The following is a 10,339-nucleotide window of genomic DNA, read 5'->3' on the forward strand; positions in this document are numbered from 1 at the left end:
GAGGATCAATTGGAGGGCAAGTCTGGTGCCAGCAGCCGTAGTAATTCCAGTTCCAATAGAGTATGTTAAAGTTGCTGCAGTTAAAAAGCTCGTAGTTGGATCTCGGGATCAAGCTGACAGTCCGCCGCGAGGCGAGCTACTGTCTGTTCCAGCCCCTGCCTCTCGGCGCCCCTTCGATGCTCTTAGCTGAGTGTCCCGCGGGGTCCGAACCGTTTACTTTGAAAAAATTAGAGTGTTCAAAGCAGGCCCGGTCGCCTGAATACCGGAGCTAGGAATAATGGAAAGGTCGCGAAAGGGGCTCCAACCCCCCCCGCTGGGTGCTACTTGCCAGAGTGCCGGCTTCCGCCTCGTCCAACGCCCTATCGTCTGGGTCCGGAACCCGTCGACCGGAATGCTCGCCTGCCCCCTCCACCTTCCGAACCAGCGCTGCGCCCCAGCTCGGACCGCTGCTAGGGCTGACGGACTCGCCGTGTCGGGCACGCTGTCATGGATTGGTGGGGGGTGGATGCGGCTCCCACATCCACTCGACCCATTCGGGCCCGAAACCTTTGAACCTCTATCTCCAGCGTGGTGCGATGGCTTCGCCCTGGCCGCCCTCCGTGCGCCTCCGGGTACCCAACTCTCCTCTCCCTTCCGTGGTTAGGAGGGGGGTTCAATGTCTCTTATCCTGGTCTGTCCCCCCGCCACTCCCGGCGGGTGGCTTAGCGGGATGGAGCACCCAGGAGTTACCTGTCGAAACCTTGTCGAAAACCCTGTCGTCTCCGAACTGCGGCCTTAAAAAAAAACAAACCAAAAAAAAAAAAAAACCTTGACAACTCTTAGTGGTGGATCACTCGGCTCGTGCGTCAATGAAGAACGCATCAAGAACTGGGAAAACTAATGTGAATTGCAGGACACATTGATCATCGACACTCCTCCCGTGGCTAAGCCTGTCTGAGGGTCACTTTGACATCAATCGGAAAGGCGCTCCTCCCGCGCCTACCGTGGCTGGGGCCGTCGCAGGCATCCGTTGCCTTCGTCCACCTGTCCGGCCCCCCGCCCTTATGTCTACCCGTTGGCTCCAGTGCTCCCGTTCCTCTCTCCCTCCTTCTTCCGGGGACCAACCACAGGGAAGGGGCGTCCCGTCGGACCCCGCATGAGTCGGGCACAGCTGCCGGTGGACAGACCCTGTCTCTCCGTGCTGCCCGCGTTATGTGTGCGACCTGGTTCCGACAAGAACACTCCAGTGGGGGTCCGAGGTTCGGGGACTGCCCTTGGTGTTTGGGCGGTCGTGGCGCAGGGGGAACCCACTGGCTTGACGCGGCGCACTCCGTCTCCGGAAGCGTTATCCCCCGGCATCCCAGAGCATGTGAGCCCCTTCCCCTCCCTCTGGGGGGTGGGAGGGCCACGCCATGGTTTTGGACAGAAAAACCTTCGTTCGACTACGACCTCAGATCAGACGAGACAACCCGTTGAATTTAAGCATATTACTAAGCGGAGGGAAAGAAACTAACCAGGATTCCCTCAATAGCGGCGAGCAAAGAGGGAAGAGCCCAGCACCGAATCCCCGTCCGATGGGTGGAGGTGGGAAACCTAACACTGATGGTATCACAGAGCCTATGCTAGATCAAAGCACGGGATCTGTGACGTCATCACGTTCCCTTTGATGACATCACAGCCACCTAACATTTTGATGTGTTCACTTCTGTGTGTGTGTGTGTGTGTATGTGTGTGCAGACAAATTATGGGGGTGCAGAGCCTGTAGAGACTCGATTGTGGTACCTTTGGATCCGGAATGTCCGAAAATGAAGGTCCAGAGCCTGGTTTACAGTCTGTATCACTTTCCCTTCAAAAGTTAATCCAGAAAAACCCATCGAGGTATGCACCAGAGTCCTCAAGGTTCTGGTTGGCCCACTTCCCGACCTCGTAGAGACTCGATGGTGGTACCATTGGAACCGGAATGTCCGCAAATGGGTGTGCAGAGCTTGGTTTCAGGTCTCTACCACCTTCCCTTGAAAAGTTATCCCCCGAAAACCTGTCAAGGTATGCACCAGAGTCCTCCAGGTTCTGGTTGGCCCACTTCCCGACGTCGTAGAGACTCGATGGTGGTACCATTGGAACCGGAATGTCCGCAAATGTGGGTGCAGAGCTTGGTGTCAAGTCTCTACCACCTTCCCTTCAAAAGTTATCCCCTGAAAACTTGTTGAGGTATGATAATGACATGGTGATAGGGTTATAACCTAACACTGATGGTATCACAGAGCCTATGCTAGATCAAAGCACGGGATCTGTGACGTCATCACGTTCCCTTTGATGACATCACAGCCACCTAACATTTTGATGTGTTCACTTCTCTGTGTGTGTGTGTGTGTGTGTGTGTGTGTATGTGTGTGCAGACAAATTATGGGGGTGCAGAGCCTGTAGAGACTCGATTGTGGTACCTTTGGATCCGGAATGTCCGAAAATGAAGGTCCAGAGCCTGGTTTACAGTCTGTATCACTTTCCCTTCAAAAGTTAATCCACAAAAACCCATCGAGGTATGCACCAGAGTCCTCAAGGTTCTGGTTGGCCCACTTCCCGACCTCGTAGAGACTCGATGGTGGTACCATTGGAACCGGAATGTCCGCAAATGGGTGTGCAGAGCTTGGTTTCAGGTCTCTACCACCTTCCCTTGAAAAGTTATCCCCCGAAAACCTGTCAAGGTATGCACCAGAGTCCTCCAGGTTCTGTTTGGCCCACTTCCCGACGTCGTAGAGACTCGATGGTGGTACCATTGTAACCGGAATGTCCGCAAATGTGGGTGCAGAGCTTGGTTTCAAGTCTCTACCACCATCCCTTGAAAAGTTATCCCCCGAAAACCCATCGAGGTATGCACCAGAGTCCTCCAGGTTCTGTTTGGCCCACTTCCCGACGTCGTAGAGACTCGATGGTGGTACCTTTGGAACCGGAATGTCCGCAAATGGGGGTGCAGAGCTTGGTGTCAAGTCTCTACAACCATCCCTTGAAAAGTTATCCCCCGAAAACCTGTCAAGGTATGCACCAGAGTCTTCCAGGTTCTGGTTGATCCACTTCCCGACCTCATAGAGACTCCATGGTGGTACCGTTGGATCCGGAATGTCCGCAAATGTGGGTGCAGAGCTTGGTGTCAAGTCTCTACCACCTTCCCTTCAAAAGTTATCCCCTGAAAACTTGTTGCGGTATGATAATGACATGGTGATAGGGTTATAACCTAACACTGATGTAATCACAGAGCCTATGCTAGATCAAAGCACGGGATCTGTGACGTCATCACGTTCCCTTTGATGACATCACAGCCACCTAACATTTTGATGTGTTCACTTCTCTGTGTGTGTGTGTGTGTGTGTGTGTGTGTATGTGTGTGCAGACAAATTATGGGGGTGCAGAGCCTGTAGAGACTCGATTGTGGTACCTTTGGATCCGGAATGTCCGAAAATGAAGGTCCAGAGCCTGGTTTACAGTCTGTATCACTTTCCCTTCAAAAGTTAATCCACAAAAACCCATCGAGGTATGCACCAGAGTCCTCAAGGTTCTGGTTGGCCCACTTCCCGACCTCGTAGAGACTCGATGGTGGTACCATTGGAACCGGAATGTCCGCAAATGGTGGGGCAGAGCTTGGTTTCAAGTCTCTACCACCATCCCTTGAAAAGTTATCCTCCGAAAACCCATCGAGGTATGCACCAGAGTCCTCCAGGTTCTGGTTGGCCCACTTCCCGACGTCGTAGAGACTCGATGGTGGTACCATTGGAACCGGAATGTCCGCAAATGGGGGTGCAGAGCTTGGTGTCAAGTCTCTACCACCATCCCTTGAAAAGTTATCCCCCGAAAACCTGTCAAGGTATGCACCAGAGTCTTCCAGGTTCTGGTTGATCCACTTCCCGACCTCATAGAGACTCCATGGTGGTACCGTTAGATCCGAAATGTCCGCAAATGTGGGTGCAGAGCTTGGTGTCAAGTCTCTACCACCTTCCCTTCAAAAGTTATCCCCCGAAAACCTGTCAAGGTATGCACCAGAGTCCTCAAGGTTCTGATTGACCCACTTCCCGACCTCGTAGAGACTCCATGGTGGTACCGTTGGATCCGGAATGTCCACAAATGTGGGTGCAGAGCTTGGTGTCAAGTCTCTACCACCTTCCCTTCAAAAGTTATCCCCTGAAAACTTGTTGAGGTATGATAATGACATGGTGATAGGGTTATAACCTAACACTGATGGTATCACAGAGCCTATGCTAGATCAAAGCACGGGATCTGTGACGTCATCACGTTCCCTTTGATGACATCACAGCCACCTAACATTTTGATGTGTTCACTTCTGTGTGTGTGTGTGTGTGTGTGTGTGTGTGTGTGTGTATGTGTGTGCAGACAAATTATGGGGGTGCAGAGCCTGTAGAGACTCGATTGTGGTACCTTTGGATCCAGAATGTCCGAAAATGAAGGTCCAGAGCCTGGTTTACAGTCTGTATCACTTTCCCTTGAAAAGTTATCCCCCGAAAACCTGTCAAGGTATGCACCAGAGTCCTCCAGGTTCTGGGTGACCCACTTCCCGACCTCGTAGAGACTCGATGGTGGCACCATTGGAACCGGAATGTCCGCAAATGGGGGTGCAGAGCTTGGTGTCAAGTCTCTATCACCATCCCTTGAAAAGTTATCCCCCAAAAACCTGTCAAGGTATGCACCAGAGTCCTCCAGGTTCTGGTTGATCCACTTCCCGACCTCATAGAGACTCCATGGTGGTACCGTTGGATCCGGAATGTCCGCAAATGTGGGTACAGAGCTTGGTGTCAAGTCTCTACCACCTTCCCTTCAAAAGTTATCCCCCGAAAACCTGTCAAGGTATGCACCAGAGTCCTCAAGGTTCTGATTGACCCACTTCCCGACCTCGTAGAGACTCGATGGTGGTACCGTTGGATCCGGAATGTCCGCAAATGTGGGTGCAGAGCTTGGTTTCAAGTCTCTACCACCTTCCCTTCAAAAGTTATCCCCTGAAAACTTGTTGAGGTATGATAATGACATGGTGATAGGGTTATAACCTAACACTGATGGTATCACAGAGCCTATGCTAGATCAAAGCACGGGATCTGTGACGTCATCACGTTCCCTTTGATGACATCACAGCCACCTAACATTTTGATGTGTTCGCTTCTGTGTGTGTGTGTGTGTGTGTGTATGTGTGTGCATACAAATTATGGGGGTGCAGAGCCTGTAGAGACTCAATTGTGGTACCTTTGGATCCGGAATGTCCGAAAATGAAGGTCCAGAGCGTGGTTTACAGTCTGTATCACTTTCCCTTCAAAAGTTAATCCACAAAAACCCATCGAGGTATGCACCAGAGTCCTCAAGGTTCTGGTTGGCCCACTTCCCGACCTCGTAGAGACTCGATGGTGGTACCATTGGAACCGGAATGTCCGCAAATGGGTGTGCAGAGCTTGGTTTCAGGTCTCTACCACCTTCCCTTGAAAAGTTATCCCCCGAAAACCTGTCAAGGTATGCACCAGAGTCCTCCAGGTTCTGGTTGACCCACTTCCCGACCTCGTAGAGACTCGATGGTGGCACCATTGGAACCAGAATGTCCGCAAATCGGGGTGCAGAGCTTGGTGTCAAGTCTCTATCACCATCCCTTGAAAAGTTATCCCCCAAAAACCTGTCAAGGTATGCACCAGAGTCCTCCAGGTTCTGGTTGATCCACTTCCCGACCTCATAGAGACTCCATGGTGGTACCGTTGGATCCGGAATGTCCGCAAATGTGGGTGCAGAGCTTGGTGTCAAGTCTGTACCACCTTCCCTTCAAAAGTTATCCCCTGAAAACTTGTTGAGGTATGATAATGACATGGTGATAGGGTTATAACCTAACACTGATGTAATCACAGAGCCTATGCTAGATCAAAGCACGGGATCTGTGACGTCATCACGTTCCCTTTGATGACATCACAGCCACCTAACATTTTGATGTGTTCACTTCTCTGTGTGTGTGTGTGTGTGTGTGTGTGTGTGTATGTGTGTGCAGACAAATTATGGGGGTGCAGAGCCTGTAGAGACTCAATTGTGGTACCTTTGGATCCGGAATGTCCGAAAATGAAGGTCCAGAGCCTGGTTTACAGTCTGTATCACTTTCCCTTCAAAAGTTAATCCACAAAAACCCATCGAGGTATGCACCAGAGTCCTCAAGGTTCTGGTTGGCCCACTTCCCGACCTCGTAGAGACTCGATTGTGGTACCATTGGAACCGGAATGTCCGCAAATGGGGGGGGCAGAGCTTGGTTTCAAGTCTCTACCACCATCCCTTGAAAAGTTATCCCCCGAAAACCCATCGAGGTATGCACCAGAGTCCTCCAGGTTCTGGTTGACCCACTTCCCGACGTCGTAGAGACTCGATGGTGGTACCATTGGAACCAGAATGTCCGCAAATGGGGGTGCAGAGCTTGGTGTCAAGTCTCTACCACCATCCCTTGAAAAGTTATCCCCCGAAAACCTGTCAAGGTATGCACCAGAGTCCTCCAGGTTCTGGTTGATCCACTTCCCGACCTCATAGAGACTCCATGGTGGTACCATTGGATCCGGAATGTCCGCAAATGTGGGTGCAGAGCTTGGTGTCAAGTCTCTACCACCTTCCCTTCAAAAGTTATCACCCGAAAACCTGTCAAGGTATGCACCAGAGTCCTCAAGGTTCTGATTGACCCACTTCCCGACCTCGTAGAGACTCGATGGTGGTACCGTTGGATCCGGAATGTCCACAAATGTGGGTGCAGAGCTTGGTTTCAAGTCTCTACCACCTTCCCTTCAAAAGTTATCCCCTGAAAACTTGTTGAGGTATGATAATGACATGGTGATAGGGTTATAACCTAACACTGATGGTATCACAGAGCCTATGCTAGATCAAAGCCCGGGATCTGTGACGTCATCACGTTCCCTTTGATGACATCACAGCCACCTAACATTTTGATGTGTTCACTTCTGTGTGTGTGTGTGTGTGTGTGTGTGTGCAGACAAATTATGGGGATGCAGAGCCTGTAGAGACTCGATTGTGGTACCTTTGGATCCGGAATGTCCGAAAATGAAGGTCCAGAGCCTGGTTTACAGTCTGTATCACTTTCCCTTCAAAAGTTAATCCACAAAAACCCATCGAGGTATGCACCAGAGTCCTCAAGGTTCTGGTTGGCCCATTTCCCGACCTCGTAGAGACTCAATGGTGGTACCATTGTAACCGGAATGTCCGCAAATGGGGGTGCAGAGCTTGGTTTCAAGTCTCTACCACCTTCCCTTGAAACGTTATCCCCCAAAAATCTGTCAAGGTATGCACCAGAGTCCTCCAGGTTCTGGTTGGCCCACTTCCCGACGTCGTAGAGACTCGATGGTGGTACCATTGGAACCGGAATGTCCGCAAATGGGTGTGCAGAGCTTGGTGTCAAGTCTCTACCACCATCCCTTGAAAAGTTATCCCCCGAAAACCTGTCAAGGTATGCACCAGAGTCCTCCAGGTTCTGGTTGATCCACTTCCCGACCTCATAGAGACTCCATGGTGGTACCGTTGGATCCGGAATGTCCGCAAATGTGGGTGCAGAGCTTGGTGTCAACTCTCTACCACCTTCCCTTCAAAAGTTATCCCCTGAAAACTTGTTGAGGTATGATAATGACATGGTGATAGGGTTATAACCTAACACTGATGGTATCACAGAGCCTATGCTAGATCACAGCACGGGATCTGTGACGTCATCACGTTCCCTTTGATGACATCACAGCCACCTAACATTTTGATGTGTTCACTTCTCTGTGTGTGTGTGTGTATGTGTGTGCAGACAAATTATGGGGGTGCAGAGCCTGTAGAGACTCGATTGTGGTACCTTTGGATCCGGAATGTCCGAAAATGAAGGTCCAGAGCCTGGTTTACAGTCTGTATCACTTTCCCTTCAAAAGTTAATCCACAAAAACCCATCGAGGTATGCACCAGAGTCCTCAAGGTTCTGGTTGGCCCACTTCCCGACCTCGTAGAGACTCGATGGTGGTACCGTTGGAACCGGAATGTCCGCAAATGGGGGGGCAGAGCTTGGTTTCAAGTCTCTACCACCATCCCTTGAAAAGTTATCCCCCGAAAACCCATCGAGGTATGCACCAGAGTCCTCCAGGTTCTGGTTGGCCCACTTCCCGACGTCGTAGAGACTCGATGGTGGTACCATTGGAACCGGAATGTCCGCAAATGGGGGCGCAGAGCTTGGTGTCAAGTCTCTACCACCATCCCTTGAAAAGTTATCCCCCGTAAACCTGTCAAGGTATGCACCAGAGTCCTCCAGGTTCTGGTTGACCCACTTCCCGACCTCGTAGAGACTCGATGGTGGCACCATTGGAACCGGAATGTCCGCAAATGGGGGTGCAGAGCTTGGTGTCAAGTCTCTACCACCATCCCTTGAAAAGTTATCCCCCAAAAACCTGTCAAGGTATGCACCAGAGTCCTCCAGGTTCTGGTTGATCCACTTCCCGACCTCGTAGAGACTCCATGGTGGTACCGTTGGATCCGGAATGTCCGCAAATGGGGGTGCAGAGCTTGGTGTCAAGTCTCTACCACCTTCCCTTCAAAAGTTATCCCCCGAAAACCTGTCAAGGTATGCACCAGAGTCCTCAAGGTTCTGATTGACCCACTTCCCGACCTCGTAGAGACTCGATGGTGGTACCGTTGGATCCGGAATGTCCACAAATGTGGGTGCAGAGCTTGGTTTCAAGTCTCTACCACCTTCCCTTCAAAAGTTATCCCCTGAAAACTTGTTGAGGTATGATAATGACATGGTGATAGGGTTATAACCTAACACTGATGGTATCACAGAGCCTATGCTAGATCAAAGCACGGGATCTGTGACGTCATCACGTTCCCTTTGATGACATCACAGCCACCTAACATTTTGATGTGTTCACTTCTCTGTGTGTGTGTGTGTGTATGTGTGTGCAGACAAATTATGGGGGTGCAGAGCCTGTAGAGACTCGATTGTGGTACCTTTGGATCCGGAATGTCCGAAAATGAAGGTCCAGAGCCTGGTTTACAGTCTGTATCACTTTCCCTTCAAAAGTTAATCCACAAAAACCCATCGCGGTATGCACCAGAGTCCTCAAGGTTCTGGTTGGCCCACTTCCCGACGTCGTAGAGACTCGATGGTGGTACCATTGGAACCGGAATGTCCGCAAATGTGGGTGCAGAGCTTGGTGTCAAGTCTCTACCACCATCCCTTGAAAAGTTATCCCCCGAAAACCTGTCAAGGTATGCACCAGAGTCCTCCAGGTTCTAGTTGATCCACTTCCCGACCTCGTAGAGACTCGATGTTGGCACTATTGGAACCGGAATGTCCGCAAATGGGGGTGCAGAGCTTGGTGTCAAGTCTCTATCACCATCCCTTGAAAAGTGATCCCCCAAAAACCTGTCAAGGTATGCACCAGAGTCCTCCAGGTTCTGGTTGATCCACTTCCCGACCTCATAGAGACTCCATGGTGGTACCGTTGGATCCGGAATGTCCGCAAATGTGGGTGCAGAGCTTGGTTTCAAGTCTCTACCACCTTCCCTTCAAAAGTTATCCCCTGAAAACTTGTTGAGGTATGATAATGACATGGTGATAGGGTTATAACCTAACACTGATGGTATCACAGAGCCTATGCTAGATCAAAGCACGGGATCTGTGACGTCATCACGTTCCCTTTGATGACATCACAGCCACCTAACATTTTGATGTGTTCACTTCTCTGTGTGTGTGTGTGTGTATGTGTGTGCAGACAAATTATGGGGGTGCAGAGCCTGTAGAGACTCGATTGTGGTACCTTTGGATCCGGAATGTCCGAAAACGAAGGTCCAGAGCCTGGTTTACAGTCTGTATCACTTTCCCTTCAAAAGTTAATCCACAAAAACCCATCGAGGTATGCACCAGAGTCCTCAAGGTTCTGGTTGGCCCACTTCCCGACCTCGTAGAGACTCGATGGTGGTACCATTGGAACCGGAATGTCGGCAAATGGGTGTGCAGAGCTTGGTTTCAGGTCTCTACCACCTTCCCTTGAAAAGTTATCCCCCGAAAACCTGTCAAGGTATGCATCAGAGTCCTCCAGGTTCTGGTTGACCCACTTCCCGACCTCATAGAGACTCGATGGTGGCACCATTGGAACCGGAATGTCCGCAAATGGGTGTGCAGAGCTTGGTGTCAAGTCTCTATCACCATCCCTTGAAAAGTTATCCCCCAAAAACCTGTCAAGGTATGCACCAGAGTCCTCCAGGTTCTGGTTGATCCACTTCCCGACCTCATAGAGACTCCATGGTGGTACCGTTGGATCCGGAATGTCCGCAAATGTGGGTGCAGAGCTTGGTGTCAAGTCTCTAC

The 10,339-nt window shown here is 50.9% G+C and overlaps 1 pseudogene; it reads left to right on the forward strand.

Annotated features, from left to right (window-relative positions):
- Positions 1 to 813: 813 nt before the first annotated feature.
- LOC146330769 (5.8S ribosomal RNA) lies at positions 814 to 943 on the forward strand (annotated as a pseudogene).
- The last annotated feature ends 9,396 nt before the right edge of the window (positions 944 to 10,339 follow it).

This window comes from Lutjanus erythropterus, chromosome 3, assembly GCF_056507025.1.
Source record: "Lutjanus erythropterus isolate fLutEry1 chromosome 3, fLutEry1.hap2, whole genome shotgun sequence".
NCBI classification, from domain to species: Eukaryota; Metazoa; Chordata; class Actinopteri; order Lutjaniformes; family Lutjanidae; genus Lutjanus; species Lutjanus erythropterus.